This window comes from Drosophila subpulchrella, unplaced genomic scaffold, assembly GCF_014743375.2.
Source record: "Drosophila subpulchrella strain 33 F10 #4 breed RU33 unplaced genomic scaffold, RU_Dsub_v1.1 Primary Assembly Seq39, whole genome shotgun sequence".
Taxonomy (NCBI): domain Eukaryota; kingdom Metazoa; phylum Arthropoda; class Insecta; order Diptera; family Drosophilidae; genus Drosophila; species Drosophila subpulchrella.
Window position 1 is genome coordinate 913610 of NW_023665611.1, and position 15524 is coordinate 929133.

The 15524-nt window shown below is 38.5% G+C and overlaps 1 protein-coding gene across 2 annotated transcripts in view; it reads left to right on the plus strand.

Annotated features, from left to right (window-relative positions):
• The first annotated feature begins 533 nt into the window (after nucleotides 1-533).
• Nucleotides 534-15524, plus strand: part of LOC119561981 (gamma-interferon-inducible lysosomal thiol reductase) — a 184623-nt gene continuing 169632 nt past the window's right edge. The window contains exon 1 of one of the 2 annotated variants that reach the window (XM_037875374.1): nucleotides 534-793. The gene's annotated coding sequence lies outside the window, so the exon portion shown is untranslated. Of the gene's footprint in view, nucleotides 794-14623; nucleotides 14681-15524 lie in introns of those variants that run through there. The other variant, XM_037875373.1, reaches the window with a different exon arrangement.

The following is a 15524-nucleotide window of genomic DNA, read 5'->3' on the forward strand; positions in this document are numbered from 1 at the left end:
GTCGTCTAATTGATCTCTTAAAAAAAAAACGCTACCAGGTTAAGTTCGACGCGCCAGTGATAAAGTATAGCACGCCAATTAAATTGCACAAAACCCCAAACCATGGTCGTTTTTGCATAAGTGAAAGAGAATTTCCTATCGGATGTGGCAGATTGCAGTCCGTTCGGGAATGGCATAATCTCATGTGCCCCAAACACGTGCTGGGTAGTGGAAACATTTCCGGAAGATCTCTTCCGCTGCTGCTGTATTTTCACTTTCTGGAAAAACCTCTTAGATCACAGGTATGGGCCACCCTTTTGGTATATCCGTATGCTAAACTAAATCAACTTTCTTGGCAGTTCGAGGGCTGTTCGAGCTCAAGCTCCAATACCAGTAGCCAGAGCCAGTATTAGTCGTCTGGCGTATGGATTTTACGGGGCTGGGAGGTCGTATCCGTCCCCCACCAAATACCGGCAGTCAGGGCAGTCCCATCTGTTAACGCCCCGGAGGAATACCGTAGCAGATTCGAAGCAGAACAGCGAGCAGATTGACTACCCCCCTAGGAATCGCGGCTGACCCCGGAAGAACAGAGACTCTTCTAACTCTACGTAGCCTTCTAACAAAGAAAAATATTTTAAGAATAGTGGCGGCGGAATTTAATAATTTGTGGAACCCGACCATCACTGAACCAAAATCATCGGTAGCCCCTATAATCTTTATTAGTGTAGATGCTAAAATAGAGTTTACAGCCAACAACAACACCGTCTCATCACTATCACGCTGGAAGGCCTTTCAACGCTGGAAGTTTAACCATGTGAGTCATACTTATGCGCCCTTGCACACCTATTTTGTTATCTATTTGTAAGCCGATCCAATCTCTCGGGTGTTGTCCCACAGTGCGTGGTGTAAGCTCCGATTGGGAGCTTTATTAGTTTTCTGTTATGCGTATATATACAGAGAGCTTGGTGACCGCTTACAAGCTTATAAAGATTATTACCTAGAAAGTATTCTACCCTAAAGAAAGAAAACAAACCAAGTAAATGTATCATTAATCTCGTGCGAATTTAAATCGAGATTCGCTCGGTTCCACAATATTAATAACTCCGAACCCCCCCAAGAAAATAAGGACCCAAAAACGAATCGTAATGCTGGTTAGCCCCCATATCACTCAAATTTTCAAACCTTGATTTGTAAGCGCTTAATAATGAAGTTATAGAAATAAATACTTAGTTGAAAGTCCCCATAATGTTGCCGATATCCAATTCCATAAATTTAATCCGGCGAACAAATACTTTGTACATACGTAAGAAAACTTGTTAAATTTTCTGGGGTCGGTAGACACTAATGAATCAGATCCAACTAAAGATAATGAAATACTACCTATTTGAAAGAAAGAAAATGTTCAATCAACCAACGCCCCTTTGCAAATAAATTTGGATACTACCTTGAAGAAAATCATGAACGGCTAAAGGTGTGTTGTTTCCTGAATTGACATGGCAACTTAAATTATGAATCGGAAGTATCTCTTGGGTATCTTCGTCAAATAGCCGAAAATATTATGGTTGGGTGGGTAGAGAAAGCAAGTGTCGAATATCAGCTAAGACCTTGTGAAACGTTAGCCTGTCAGTAGTAGGTTTAAAGTTTGCTCTCTTTTTTTTTGTTTTTGTTTCTTTACTTTTCCATGTTAAGTTCTATAAAGTAGTTTCTGTGGGAATCCTAAAACTAAAGTATGTATGGACAGTTAGAGACGGCACCCAGACCCACCCCATCGCCGAAAGAGCTAAGGCACTAGAGGATTCCACCCGCCGTTCTCATAACTGGGTAGAAGGAAGAGATCGCTAATCACAACTTATCTTGTGTATCGCGTACGGGCAACACTTTTATTTATCGCGAAATAGCAGCTCCTCATCCTGAGGCAACCATTACAATTTAGCTAATGGAAATTGTTGTAAAATTTCTGAAACTTTATTTTCTATATTAAGTTTATAAGGGACTTCTTTTACGACTAAGTATTTCGAATACAAATCTATACAAGTAATGAATATACGATTTTGGGCGTAATATATGTCAAGATGCAAATTTTCACCTTCTCTTTCTGGAATAGGCGCTTGACCGATAGGAATCTGTACTGGGTGTCTGTTGTATTTGTTTTGATTGCAGATTGTGCAATTCTTTATAAATTCCTTAAGCTTTTTGTATAAATTAGGCCAATAATAGAGTCTAGTTATTTGCTTATAATTTTCATCAAGCCCTCTATGAGCTCTACAATGAGTTTCTGTGATAATCACGGATCTGTCTTCAGCGTCTTCGACATCCTGGACAAATGTCTTAGTGTATAAAAATGTATTTATAAAATTGTCTTTAAGTGGTTTTTGAATTCCATAAAAATCTTCTAGAGTACAGTGAACTCCTATTGTTATATTGGGTGGAATATATTCTCTTAATATTGATATTAAATTTTCTGGAGTATCATACTCTATTATATGTCTATTATTTCCGAATACATTAATCGACTCATGTATTGTATACCTCCCGTTAACCCGTTAAGGGTTTTCGGGTTTCTTGTATAACATTCTCAAAACTACTCTCTGCTGAATGCTGAGTATTTTGATCTGAGACCGATTCATTACTTTCCGTTAAGTTATTAATTTGTATCCTTGATAAAGCGTCCGCAACAACGTTTGTTGCTCCTGGCTTATAAATTATTTTGGGTGAATAGCTTTCAATAAAAGAATACCATCTTTTCATTTCGATATTTGGATTTTTTTTGAGAAATGGAAAATGAAAGAGGTTGGTGATCGGTATAGATCTCGATGTTGTTAACCCCATATAAGTAATTACGAAGGTTTTTAAAAGCCCATACTATGGCTAAAAGTTCCTTTTTATTTGTCGCGTATAATTGTTCAGTTTTGGTTAGAGTTTTTGAAATAAATGTGATTGGTTTTCCTTCCTGAGAAAGAACCGCACCAATTGCTAAGTCAGACGCGTCAGTTGTTAGGGTGAATTTTTTATTATAGTCCGGTTGTACTAGTTCTACTTGTGCAATTAAATTTTCTTTGAGCTCGTTAAAAGCTCTTACAGTTGAATCATCAAACTGAATTAAAGTTTTACGTGATGCTTTTTTAGATACTTTGCCGTTTTGGCCTTCTAAATATTTTGTTAAAGGTTTAGCTATCTTTGCGTAATTTTGCACAAATTTTCTGTAATATCCTGTAAGGCCTAGGAAGTTTCTAAGCTCTCGAATATTTTTAGGGATCGGATATTTTACAATTGTTGAAATTTTTTCGGGATCGGTTTTGATCACATTGTGAGAAACAACGTAACCGAGAAAGTTTGTTTCTAATTTAAAGAACTTTGATTTTTCAATCGAAATTTTCATGTTTGCGTTCAGCAAAATTTTAATAATGACAATTAGGTCTTTATAATGTTGCTCAATTGTTTTTGAAAATATGATTATGTCATCCATATAAACATGACATGTTTTACCCACTTGTTCTCTCAAAATATCGTCCATCGCTCGTTGGAATATTCTAGGAGCGTTTGTCAAACCGAAAGGCATTCTTAGGAATTCGTATTTCCCATTATTTATTGAAAATGAGGTTTTTTGTATGTCAGGTTCGTTCATGAGAATCTGATGAAATCCAGATTCCAAGTCAATTGTTGAAAAGTATTTGGCTTTTCCGAGATTTGATAAAATCACTGAAGGGTCCTGCATTGGATACCTATCAGGTATAGTATTTTCATTTAGTTTTTTATTGTCAATTACGAGTCTTAGTTTTGGAGTTCCATCTTCATTGAAACCCTTTTTTGGTACCACTAGTACAGGGGAATTATAAGGGCTTCTACTTGGCCTTATAATTTCTTCTTTTAACATTCGACTTATTTCAGAATTTACAAAATCTGAAGCTGATAGAGCATAAGGGTATTGTTTGCTGTAAATGGCCCTATCATTTACGGTGTTTATTTCACCGCGTATATCTGGCCTAAAAGGAATCTGCATATTTATTTTTGAATGCTCTTCATTTATAATATTTAATATTTCATTCTCCAGATCTTTTCTTTGATCTGCAGATGATATTTTTATGTTGTTTATTTTTTGATTGTCGGATAGTTCAACGACGGCGTGTTCAGAATTTTTCAATTCCAAACTTTTATTTTTGTCGGATATTTCAACAACGGCGTGTTCAGAATTTTTCAATTCCAAACTTTTATTTTTGTCGGATATTTCAACGACGGCGTGTTCAGAATTTTTCAATTCCAAACTTTTATTTTTGTCGGATATTTCAACGACGGCGTGTTCGCAATTTTTGAATTCCAAACTTTTATTTTTGTCGGATTTTTCAACGACGGCGTGTTCAGATTTGTATATCCCAAACTAGATTCGCTTTGATTACCCATTTTTCATCAAAGTATTCTTTTAATATAAATTCTTTTAATGGAATAATGGTGTTTTCTTCTGTTAAAGAATGTTGGTTTAAAATGTTTCCGTTATCATAATTTAATTTTTCTTCTATTCCATTATATTCAATTACCGCTCCTATTTTTTTTAATAGGTTATAGCCGACCAGTAAATTTGAGTCTAGTCCATCTATTTCATAAAAAGTATATCGCGTATCAAAAAAAGTTATCATATGATAAAATTTAATTATTGAATATCCATTCACTGTGGATACTCTTTTGTATATTGGAAGCTCATTCTTATTTTTGTAAACTCCAGTTCTAATATAACACGAGGTTGCCCCAGTGTCAATTAATATTTTTAATTTTTTATTTATTTTCGGGTCATTTCTAAATAGGTAGGGTAAGCCTACTCCTGACTTTTGTCTAAAAAATGGTTCTCCTCAATGTTGTTTAGTCTCATTGTCTTGTTAGCCGGTTGGTTAACAGTTCCAGTTGGTACCCTTTTATTTTGGGCTTGTCCTGGCTGAGTGTTCTGGGTCTCAAATTTTTTTGTTTGATCCCACTTGTTCTGACTGTAATTATTATTTTGATATTTATTATAACCTTGATTATAGCCGTTGTTAGCCTCATTCTGAGCGTGGATAGACTCGTCTACCTCCATTGGTTCCGGCTTATTTTGTGGCTGCCTATAGGTGTTCCACTGATTTTGTTGGTTATTATTAAATCTACCCTGGTTCCAGGAATTATTTTTGTTCTGATTATAATAACCATAATTATTTTTGTTCTGGTTGTTGTCATGATTAAACCTTAAATTATTACTATTTCGATGGTTATTGTAATTGTTGTTTTGTTGTCTTTGCTTTTGGTTGAAATGTGTTTGACCATTTCCACCAGGGTTTGGCTCACTATTTTTTCTCTGAGTGGTTGAGAAACTATTTGCGAAATGCGCCCTCATGTTGTTGCTTTCCAATTCCTGAACTATGACCATTGCATTTGGTAGGTCAGGAGGATTCATTGAGAAAATTGTGTCTGAAATTTGGCCGTTTAGGCCGGTAATGAAAACTCTAAGAGCAGTCTTCCTATGTTTTTCATTCATTTCTGCTGTTATCGGTTTGTTTCTCCCGTAGGTCATAATTGTTTTATTAATAAGTAGAGTTAACTTTCTATTAACTGTACCATAATAATCCATAATTGATAATTTTCCCTGACTCAAAACACTTAGTTCCTGTTCAATAATATGAATAGGACGTTTGTCGCTAAAGACAAAGTCAAGTCTGGCCATTATGGCATCGAAATTTAATACCGTACCGTTATGGGTTAAGGCATCGTTTACCATTCCCGTTATTTTGTTTCTTAATATTGATAGGGCGGAATAAAATCTTTCACTCCCTCTGGCATATTGCCCCATGGCTATTTCAGCCGATTCTCTCCAGCTTACATATTTATCTTCTTCTCCTTTATATTCCCTAACAGATTTGATGATCTCATATAATGTGTCGCACTTTATATTTGGATCTATAATCTCTATCTGATAATCTTCAACCGTTTTAATTTTATGAGAAAGCTGCGATCTTAAGTTAACGATCTCTTCCTTTAATGGATTCAATTCAAAATTTACAATTTGTTTAATTAAATCTCCTACATTTAACATGGTATTGGTTGTAATCGCCTGATGATGTTCTTGAGGCGAACTTATGTGGAGTCTTTTATTTGCTCCGTTCTGGCTTGTAGAAGGTTCTGACATTTTGAGAATATTTTCGAAATCAGAAATTAATTCTTCCACTTTGTATAATTATATTTCTTTTTACAAATTTCTTATTAAATAATAATAATAATAAAAAAAGATTATATCGCTCACGAATCGACCTCCTTATTTTTCTTGTCGTTGTTTTTGGGGTTGTCGTTTTTCTTGGATGATGATCCTGCTTGGGGTCGTCCTTCCTTTTTCTGTATCTTGGGGTCTTCCTTCTTTCTTCGGGTTTTTAAATTGGTGTCTTCCTTCTTTCTTCAGTGTTTATTTCTTGGCGAGGGATTGCACTTCAGCCTTTATTCTTTAAATGTCTTTTTGTTGATGATTTCGAAGATTTGTTCGCAATATTTTTTTAGTTAAATTGTTTTTCACAATGGTTATTTGTTTCGATGAATTTTGTTGTCACTTTTTAATTTTTTTATTTTGTCCGAGCAGTGAATTTATGTTACGAACACTATTTTGTAATTTGAGATCTTAAGGGGATTATTCCATTAATTATTTTCCACCTTATTATTTTTTGATCAACACAAACTTTTTATTTTTTTGCCGGTTGTATAGAGTTTAAGGGGATTATTGCATTTATTAATTTCCACCTTAATTTTATCAACACAGGCTTTATATATTCGTCGGTTGTATCGGGTTGTTGGCCGCGCAAAATTCCTTTTTCACTTTTAAACTTTTCTGGGGTTTATTTAAAAGCTTTGCTTTAGAATTTTTTAATCACACGGCCCCACGTTGGGCGCCAATTAAGTTTCTCACTAGTGAATTGATTAAAAAAATTTATTTTTATTTTTAACAATCACTTATTCACTATTACAATTTTACAATAGGTCGAACTTATTTAATTCACTGCTCTTGTATTTATTCTCGAATTATTGTTCTGCTCGATTCGGATCTCAAAAACGGACTGCCTGCTCTCTGGTTCAATGATCAATAATCAAACCTCGGCTTAAGAGATTTTATCCCCAAAAATTGATAAAGAGAATGACTCAAGAGAGTCGGAAAATAGGATGATGCAATTTGCCAATTAAATTCGAAGTCCAATCTTGGCCGGAAATTGGTGTTTACATTAGCGGAGTTTAGGGACCGCTTTTGGGATCTTTTTGTTTACGTTAGCGGACTCGGGACTCGCTTTGGGGATCTTTTGTTTACGTTAGCGGACTGGATGTTTACAGCATCCGTTTGATTTGGGCTGCGTGAAATTGATCTGGGTGGGAATGATTCGGAGGCCTGGTTGACAGAAATAGCTGACCACGGATTTATCTCGGGTCTGTCAGAGTTATTTGGAAATTAGCTCTCGGCTCAAAGTGGTTTATAAATTGGGTAAGAGCCCCTAAATAATGTGTCATATAACTTGCACAGCATGACGCACTGAGAGAAAAGTTTGAAATTAATTTAAATTAAATATTAAATAAAATAAAATTATTTTAGGAACAGAAAATATAGGCGTAGGTAGAACCGAATGAAAGAATAAAAATATAATAATGTAACGGGTTCGGTTTTAGGAATTATTAATTAAGAAAATAGTTGGTTGACTAAAACATATGAATGCTCTGTATTTATTTAACCCTTTGCGAACCAGAGTCGCTATTCTTTTACAGTCACCGCTCGGGAGATCGATCTTTCGTCGTGGAGAGTACACTAAGTAAGTTACTACAAAACTTTATATTCTTTGGTTAATTTATACTCGGCATACGAATTTAATGATTAATAAAATGGCCAAACAAAAGTTAAAGAGAACATGCACACCAGCTAAAAGCGGATTAAATTGGAGATTTATATGAACATTAGTAAAACATTTGTCGTCCTAAGGCCGAACGCGAAGAACGGTAAAAAATATAAATAAATAAATAATAATACTAGTAAGGAAATAAAATTAAGCTGTGAATACACTGAGAGAAAATAAGATCAACATTTAGAACCAAATAATGGAAGATATTTCCTTTGTAGAGTAAGTGCTTTCTAAAACATAAAGTAAAACTTATCTATGGAATCAACAATGAAATTTCTCTATATTTTATATATATTAAGAGCCTTTATTAAAATTTAAGATTACCTCATACTATGCGTACCTAGTGATTGTAATTGTTTATGGAGAACAAACTATTGGATTTTTTTGGGTCATTAGACATCGATAGTATACATAGCCTCTTCTTATTCCCTTCGGCTATTGACATTTGCAATTGTATTCCACTTATGTCTTTTCCCAATGTCGAAAGGGGAGTAACCCGCACTGGCAACATAGGCATGAAATTTAATTTAGATTATTAAAATGGATTTAAACGAAACCATGGAGTAATTATTTCGCTGAAACTCTGCAGGTGATGATGCGGTCGTAAGGGTATCTAAAGGGATTACGCGAATCAAATTTTGGATCCAGTGATCTTAGGTAGGGCGGGCCACATGCGTAACAACATCGGCGACTCGTTTACCGAATTTTCCTTTTCCTTTTTCCTTCTCTTAGTTGAATCTATCTTTCTACTGGAATTAGTTTACATTCTCCCGGTTTCTCCCCATTGTCTAAGATCTAATTTCGTATGTCGTCGCAAGCACGCTCAATTTCTTGATAAAGGGAGTGTCATAACCACTCAAAGTTGTAATTTTTTTTGCTTTTGTATGAAGTTTTCTTGATGTGAAGAGGCCTGGAATGCAGTCAGTGCTTATTGTGAACGGCGTTCTGTCCGGAATAATTCAATAGATTATCTTCAAACTATCTTCAATCATATTTTACTATCTTGCTTTAACCCCTCAAATCTAAATCTCAACGAAGAGAATTTCGGTAAACAATAAATATTAATACCCTTCGACACGCTGGACATCTGGTGCAGAGTTCAATCAGTATCTTTTGATTATTGATCAGATATCTTTTTCGCTTTAGTTAAAGTACGCGTTTAGCATCAATTTATAGTGTTGTTTATTCGATCGTCAGTTGCTCTTTTCTAAAATGATACATTCTCCAGTGGGCGCTTCGGCACCAGTGTGCCCGTTGTGCGAGAGGGAAGTAAGAGGTGCAGCGGACTCGTATATTACTTCATGTCAACACGAGTATCACAAGAAATGTATTGAGAGTCATTTCAAGGGGAGCGAAAACTGTCCCGTTTGCCTAGTGCATTGTAGGCCAGCTGGTCCACAAACGCGTGCTAAAGGTCTGATCTTGGAAGAGGTTTTGATCCAACCCTCAGCCACAGAAGTGGGCAGTGAGAAGTGAGGCAGCCAACCCCATCTTGAGGGGTCGAGTAGTTGGTTACATATGGAGCGGAGATTGCTCACGACTCTTTCAGATAAACTAGTAGAGTTAGTTCAGAGTTCGGTAGAAGAAAGCTTTCGACGATTGGCCGCAACCCCGGCTAATGAAAATGATAATAGCGGAATAAGACCTACTTCGTCTTCACGCGCTACGGAAGGTCAAAAAAGACCTTACGAGAGGAATTTAAACAACCGAAATGATAACGTAGCAGCAAACAATGCTGGATCATCTCTCACAGGAGCATTGGATCTGACTTGAACAACCGGCCGGATAAGGTTGTTCAGATCCTGAATTGGTGGAAGTTGAAGTACTCTGGAGTCGGAGTGTCAGTGGACAACTTTATATATAGAGTTGAGGCCAGTGTTCTATTCGAAGGTAAACCCTATGAGTTTTATTGGCGCTACCACAAGTCCGTGAGCAGAGTACAATGGGATTTGTTGTGTTTCGCCTTACGTACACAACTTCGGGAGGAAAGGGACGATGTAGATGTTGAAGAGCTCATTAGAAATCGGAAGCAGAAGACCAATGAATCTTTCGACAGCTTTTACGATAGCATATCGGGATTGGTGGATCAATTAGAAGTTCCTTGGTCTGCTCGTAAGCTTGTACGAGTCCTAAAGAATAATTTACGCCCAGAGATTAGGCATGAAATTCTTAACGTAGAGATCAAAACGGTTCAAGAGCTGAGAGAAACTTGTAGAAGACGCGAGGTCTTCTTGGATGAAGTCAAGAAGATAGATGGGTATGCAAAAGCCATCCTATTCAGGCGAGAGATCTCAGAAATAGTTTAAGACTCTAAGGAGCGAAGCGAGCAAGAAGCAGAGACAGATTTAGAAACAGAGGTGTTTCACTGGTGTGTTGGAACTTTCGGAAAGAGGGCCACAGATACCAGGACGGTTTGGCCGAGAGGAGAGTTTTCTGTTATGGCTGTGGAGCTCCCAACACATATAAGCCAAGTTGTGCTAAATGCGCAAAAAACTCCAAGGCCGGCACGTCGAGGCCGCCGTTCAGACCTACGCCTTCGAGTGCCTTACGAAATCAAGTGACAACGATGGAGTAAGAAGGACGTTGCTTAAAGTCGATAAACCCATTTCTTTAGATGTATTAGTTAGTAATAATAGTTCTCTGCTCCATCACAAAATTTGGAAGAACACAAGCTAATCACAAAATCAATTATTTACCTGACTTACAAAAGCGCAAATAGCGCAGATCAAGGCGTATGAAAACCTTTTGGCAAACCCTGAAGCGTTGCGAACTCGTCCTAGAATACATTTGTGCTAATCCTTATGCAGCTCGAGATCCTCGAACATTTGTTCCGGTTCGTTTGTTGGATCGTACTGTGTATGGCTTTCTCGATTTAGGGCCGTCTATTAGTTGTGTAGGGGGCAGCTTAGCAGCCGAAGTAGAGGCAGGGAATGTGCCTTTTAGGGCGAGGGAAAGGAATGCTATGACGGCTGACGGAAGTCCTCAGCGTATAGTAGGGCGGATCAAGGTTGAGATAGAATACGCAAATGTTAAGAAATGTTTACCTATTTACATTGTGCATTCTCTGAAACACGACATATCTGGGGATAGACTTCTGAAAGCACTACGACCTTCTTCCCAAAAGTCTAGCGAAAGAGGAAGTAGAGTTAGCTGAAGTTGAAGCCAGTGACAGCATTAGTGCCGATAACCATGTTTTATCCGAAGACCAGAGAAAAAAACTTTTGGAAGTTATCAATCAATCATCTTTCACGCAGGAAGGTCTTGGGAAGACTTATTTAATCACACACTCAATAGACGTGGGTAGCGCAAAACCCATAAAACAACGTCATTTTCCGGTTTCGCAGGCCGTAGAAAAGGCTATGTATACCGAAATAGACAGAATTTGACAGTTAGGCGTTATAGAGGAGTTGCAAAGTGCTTGGTCTTCGCCAATAGTTATGGTAAGCAAGCCTGGTAAAATCCGAATTTGTCTTGACTGCCGAAAGGTAAATAACTTCACAGAAAAAGACGCTTACCCCTTGCCTCGCATAAACGGGATTTTGAGTCGACTTTCCAAGGCAGAGTTCATTACTAGCTTAGACTTAAAGGATGCCTATTGGCAGGTGCCGTTAGAAGTCAACTCTCGCGACAAAACGGCCTTTACTGTTCCCGGTAGGCCGCTTTACCAATTCAAGGTGATGCCATTTGGCCTTTGCAATGCGACGAGTACCGTGTCTAGACTGATGGACAAGGTGGTAGACGACTTACTGGTGGTTTCGTCAAGCTTCGAGACTCATTTGGAGGTGCTCAGAGAGTTGGCTGTGCACATCAAAAGAGCAGGCTTAACAATCAACGTTAGCAAAAGCCATTTTTGCATAAGACGTGTACGGTATTTAGGCCACATCATTGGTGATGGCGGAAAAAATTCCGAAAAATTCTCGACTGGGTCGATGGGCGATTGCTTTACAACCTTTCAAGTTTCAAGTTTCAAGTATCGATCACCGAAAGGGTTCTTTGAACGTAGTTCCCGATTCACTTTCTAGAGTCAACGAAGACGAGCTTGCTGCTATAGATTTACAAGATGGGCTACTTGTCGATTTAAGCTCTAGTCATTTCAAGTCTGCCGGTTACAAGGGATTAGTCGATAGTGTTATCGCTAACGATGCCAATTTCCCTGATTTGAAAGTCGATAGTGGGTATTTATATAGAAAGGCAGAACATCTGACGGGAGAAACCCTTCATGATGAGTATGCATGGAAGCTATGAGTACCCAAAGAAATTATCCCAGAAGTCCTTGTTCGCGCTCATGACAGTCCTTTATGCTCGCACGGCGGGATACATAAGACCATTGAGAGACTACTATTGGCGCGGATGAGTAAAAGATGTAAAAGCGTATGTCAATGCTTGCGAAGTGTGCAAATCCACTTAGTCGCCGAATTGTTCTCTGCGCCCGCCGTTAGGAAAAGCTCCGGAAACACAACGCTTCTTCCAGCGACTTTTTTTGATTTCCTCGGAGCCTTTCCGCGCTCTCGAAGCGGAAATGTTGGCATTTTTTTAGTGCTCGATCACTTCTCGAAATATGTATTCCTGAAGCCGGTAAAAAAGATAAATACCGCTGTAGTAGTAAACTATCTTGAGAGTGAACTTTTTATGACATACGGGGTGCCAGAGACCATTGTTTCAGATAACGGCTCCCAGTTTCGTGCTTTTGGTTTTAAAAAGCTAATGCAACTGTACGGAGTAACGCACGTATTAACAGCTGTGCATGCCCCTCAAGCTAAAGCTTCGGAACGCGTTAATCGCTCTGTCATCTCAGGAATCAGGGCTTATGTACGTTCTTATTAAAAGGACTGGGACGAAAAGTTGAGTAAGATTAGCTGCGCTTTGCGTTCCTCGGTGCATTCCAGTATCGGAACGTCACCTTACTATATGGTCTATGGTCAACATATGGTCACATCGGGTACAACATATTCTCTGCTTAGAAAGCTTAACTTGCTCGACGGTCGTTCCGTACTGTTTAACCGTCCGGACTCTTTCGAGATTGTTCATACTGAAGCTAAGAAACGTATGCAGAAGATGTATGATGAAAATGAGAAGAGATACAACCTTCGGTCGAAGGTAGTATCTTTCAAAGCCGGTCAAGAGGTGTTTCGACGTAATTTTAAGCAGAGTTGCTTCCAATCTGGATACAATGCCAAGCTTGGCCATTCATTTGTCAAGGCCCGGGTGCGCAAGAAGTTGGGTAACTGCTATTACGATTGGGAAGATCCACAGGTCGGTTGTTATCATGCTAAGGATATCCGCCAGTGACCTAGCTTCAGGCGGTATCCATCTAGGGTATCTGGTGCAAATACCCTAGCTGGATTTCGGCGGAGGGTTTTTGTAACAGCGCCTGAAGCGTTTGTGCGAGCACGTATACATATAGTTTGCCTTAAAGTAGGCTCTATAAATACAGAGGTACATAGGCACTTAGCTTTGCGTTGCCAAATTAGTGGACCTCAGCTGCAGCTGCATTAGATCAGCTGGCATAAATCAGCTGCAACAGTCGCAATGCGGCCAACTTTACAGACCCACATCCGAATTCCGGACACGTTCTTTTCTTTTAAAGTTTTCAAAGCGATCACACACGTTTAATTCGAGTGCGGCACACTAAGTCCAAAAAAACACACAAACAAGTGTTCTGAAAATCGAGTTGAATATTTATTTATATTGGCGGTTGCCTAGGTAAGCTGAAAAATAATAACCGAGCTTAGCGGGTTTCTGACGGCGTTCGCCTCGCAGATTTTCTTGAATCCTATTGGATTAGCGAGCCGTATTGTTCACCCGCAGCTGCCGCAAGTGCTGGGTAGCACGGCCATCGAGGGACGCGCCCAAAAAAAACGCCGGAAGATCGACGGATCCCCACAGTGTCTACGGGAGCACCCCCTGGCAGCCGTGTTTGGAGTCAAGCGGTCGCCCACCGTGTCCACAGGAGCACCCTCCGGCAGCCGTGCTAGCAGTCACGCGGTCGCCCACCGCGTCCACAGGAGCACCCTCAATAGTCAACCAAGCACCAGCAGTTTCCCATCGTGACCTAAGGCCTAGAGTTCCCACAGCGTTCCTCTTATCTAAGCGGACAGAAAAGCCGCTCCTTTTGTAACCGCTTCAGCGGCTCTCCCTCGGTAGTTAACTGAGCAGCAGCAATTAAATAGGCAAAAACCAAGAGCAGCAGTAGCTCGATAGTTCGTACAGAGCGAATACGTAGTCCCTCAGGATTCCAGATAAGTCGGCCAGTGTTTAAATTGGCCAAAACGCGAATTTTAGGGATCGATCACGTGCACATGGAAAATTTTCCAACGGGGTTAGGGAGAGCCACAAAGTGAATCCGCAGCTGAGGATTGCCCATCGTCGATACACTAGTAAAATAGTGAACAGCCGCGCTTCAACGATTGATTAACTCCTTGATTCGCTTTTTCATAATTAATGTAAAGACATATAAATTCAAACAATGTTAGAATTCCTTTAACATTTAACCCACCCCGGATAAGTGATAGATCGGCCAGAGTCACTAAATATGCACAGAATGACGCACTAAGGGAAAAGTTTGAAATTAAATTAAATATTAAATAAAATAAAATTATTTTAGGAACTGAAAATATAGGCGTAGGTAGAACCGAATGAAAGAACAAAAATATAATAATGTAACGGGTTCGGTTTTAGGAATTATTAATTAAGAAAATAGTTGGTTGACTAAAACATATGAATGATCTGTATTTATTTAACCCTTTGCGAACCAGAGTCGCTATTCTTTTACAGTCACCGCTCGGGAGATCGATCTTTCGTCGTGGAGAGTACACAAAGTAAGTTACTACAAAACTTTATATTCTTTGGTTAATTTATACTCGGCATTCGAATTTAATGATTAATAAAATGGCCAAACAAAAGTTAAAGAGAACATGCACACCTGCTAAAAGCGGATTAAATTGGAGATTTATATGAACATTAGTAAAACATTTGTCGTCCTAAGGCCGAACGCGAAGAACGGTAAAAATATAAATAAATAAGTAATAATAGTAGTAAGAAAATAAAATTAAGCTGTGAATACACTGAGAGAAAATAAGAACAACATTTAGAACCAAATAATGGAAGATATTTCCTTTGTAGAGTAAGAGCTTTTTAAAACATTAAGTAAAACTTATCTATGGAATCAACAATGAAATTTCTCTATATTTTATATATATTAAGACCCTTTATTAAAATTTAAGATTACCTCATACTATGCGTACCTAGGATTATATCTGTTTATGGAGAACAAACTATTGAATTTTTTGGGTCATTAGACATCGATAGTATACATAGCCTCTTCTTATTCCCTTCGGCTATTGACATTTGCAATTGTATTCCACTTATGTCTTTTCCCAATGTCGAAAGGGGAGTAACCCGCACTGGCAACATAAGCATGAAATTTAATTTGGACGAAACCATGGAGTAATTATTTCGCTGAAACTCTGCAGGTGATGATGCGGTCGTAAGGGTATCTAAAGGGATCACGCGAATCAAAATTGCATAAAACTAGGCCTTCTACCACACTACTTGTCAGTGTTTTCCGCTGAGCTACTAGCAATAGTAGAGGGACTCGAAATATTAAAAAACTTAAGAGGCATGTTTTGCATATGCTCTGACTCTCTCTCTGCCATCGACGCA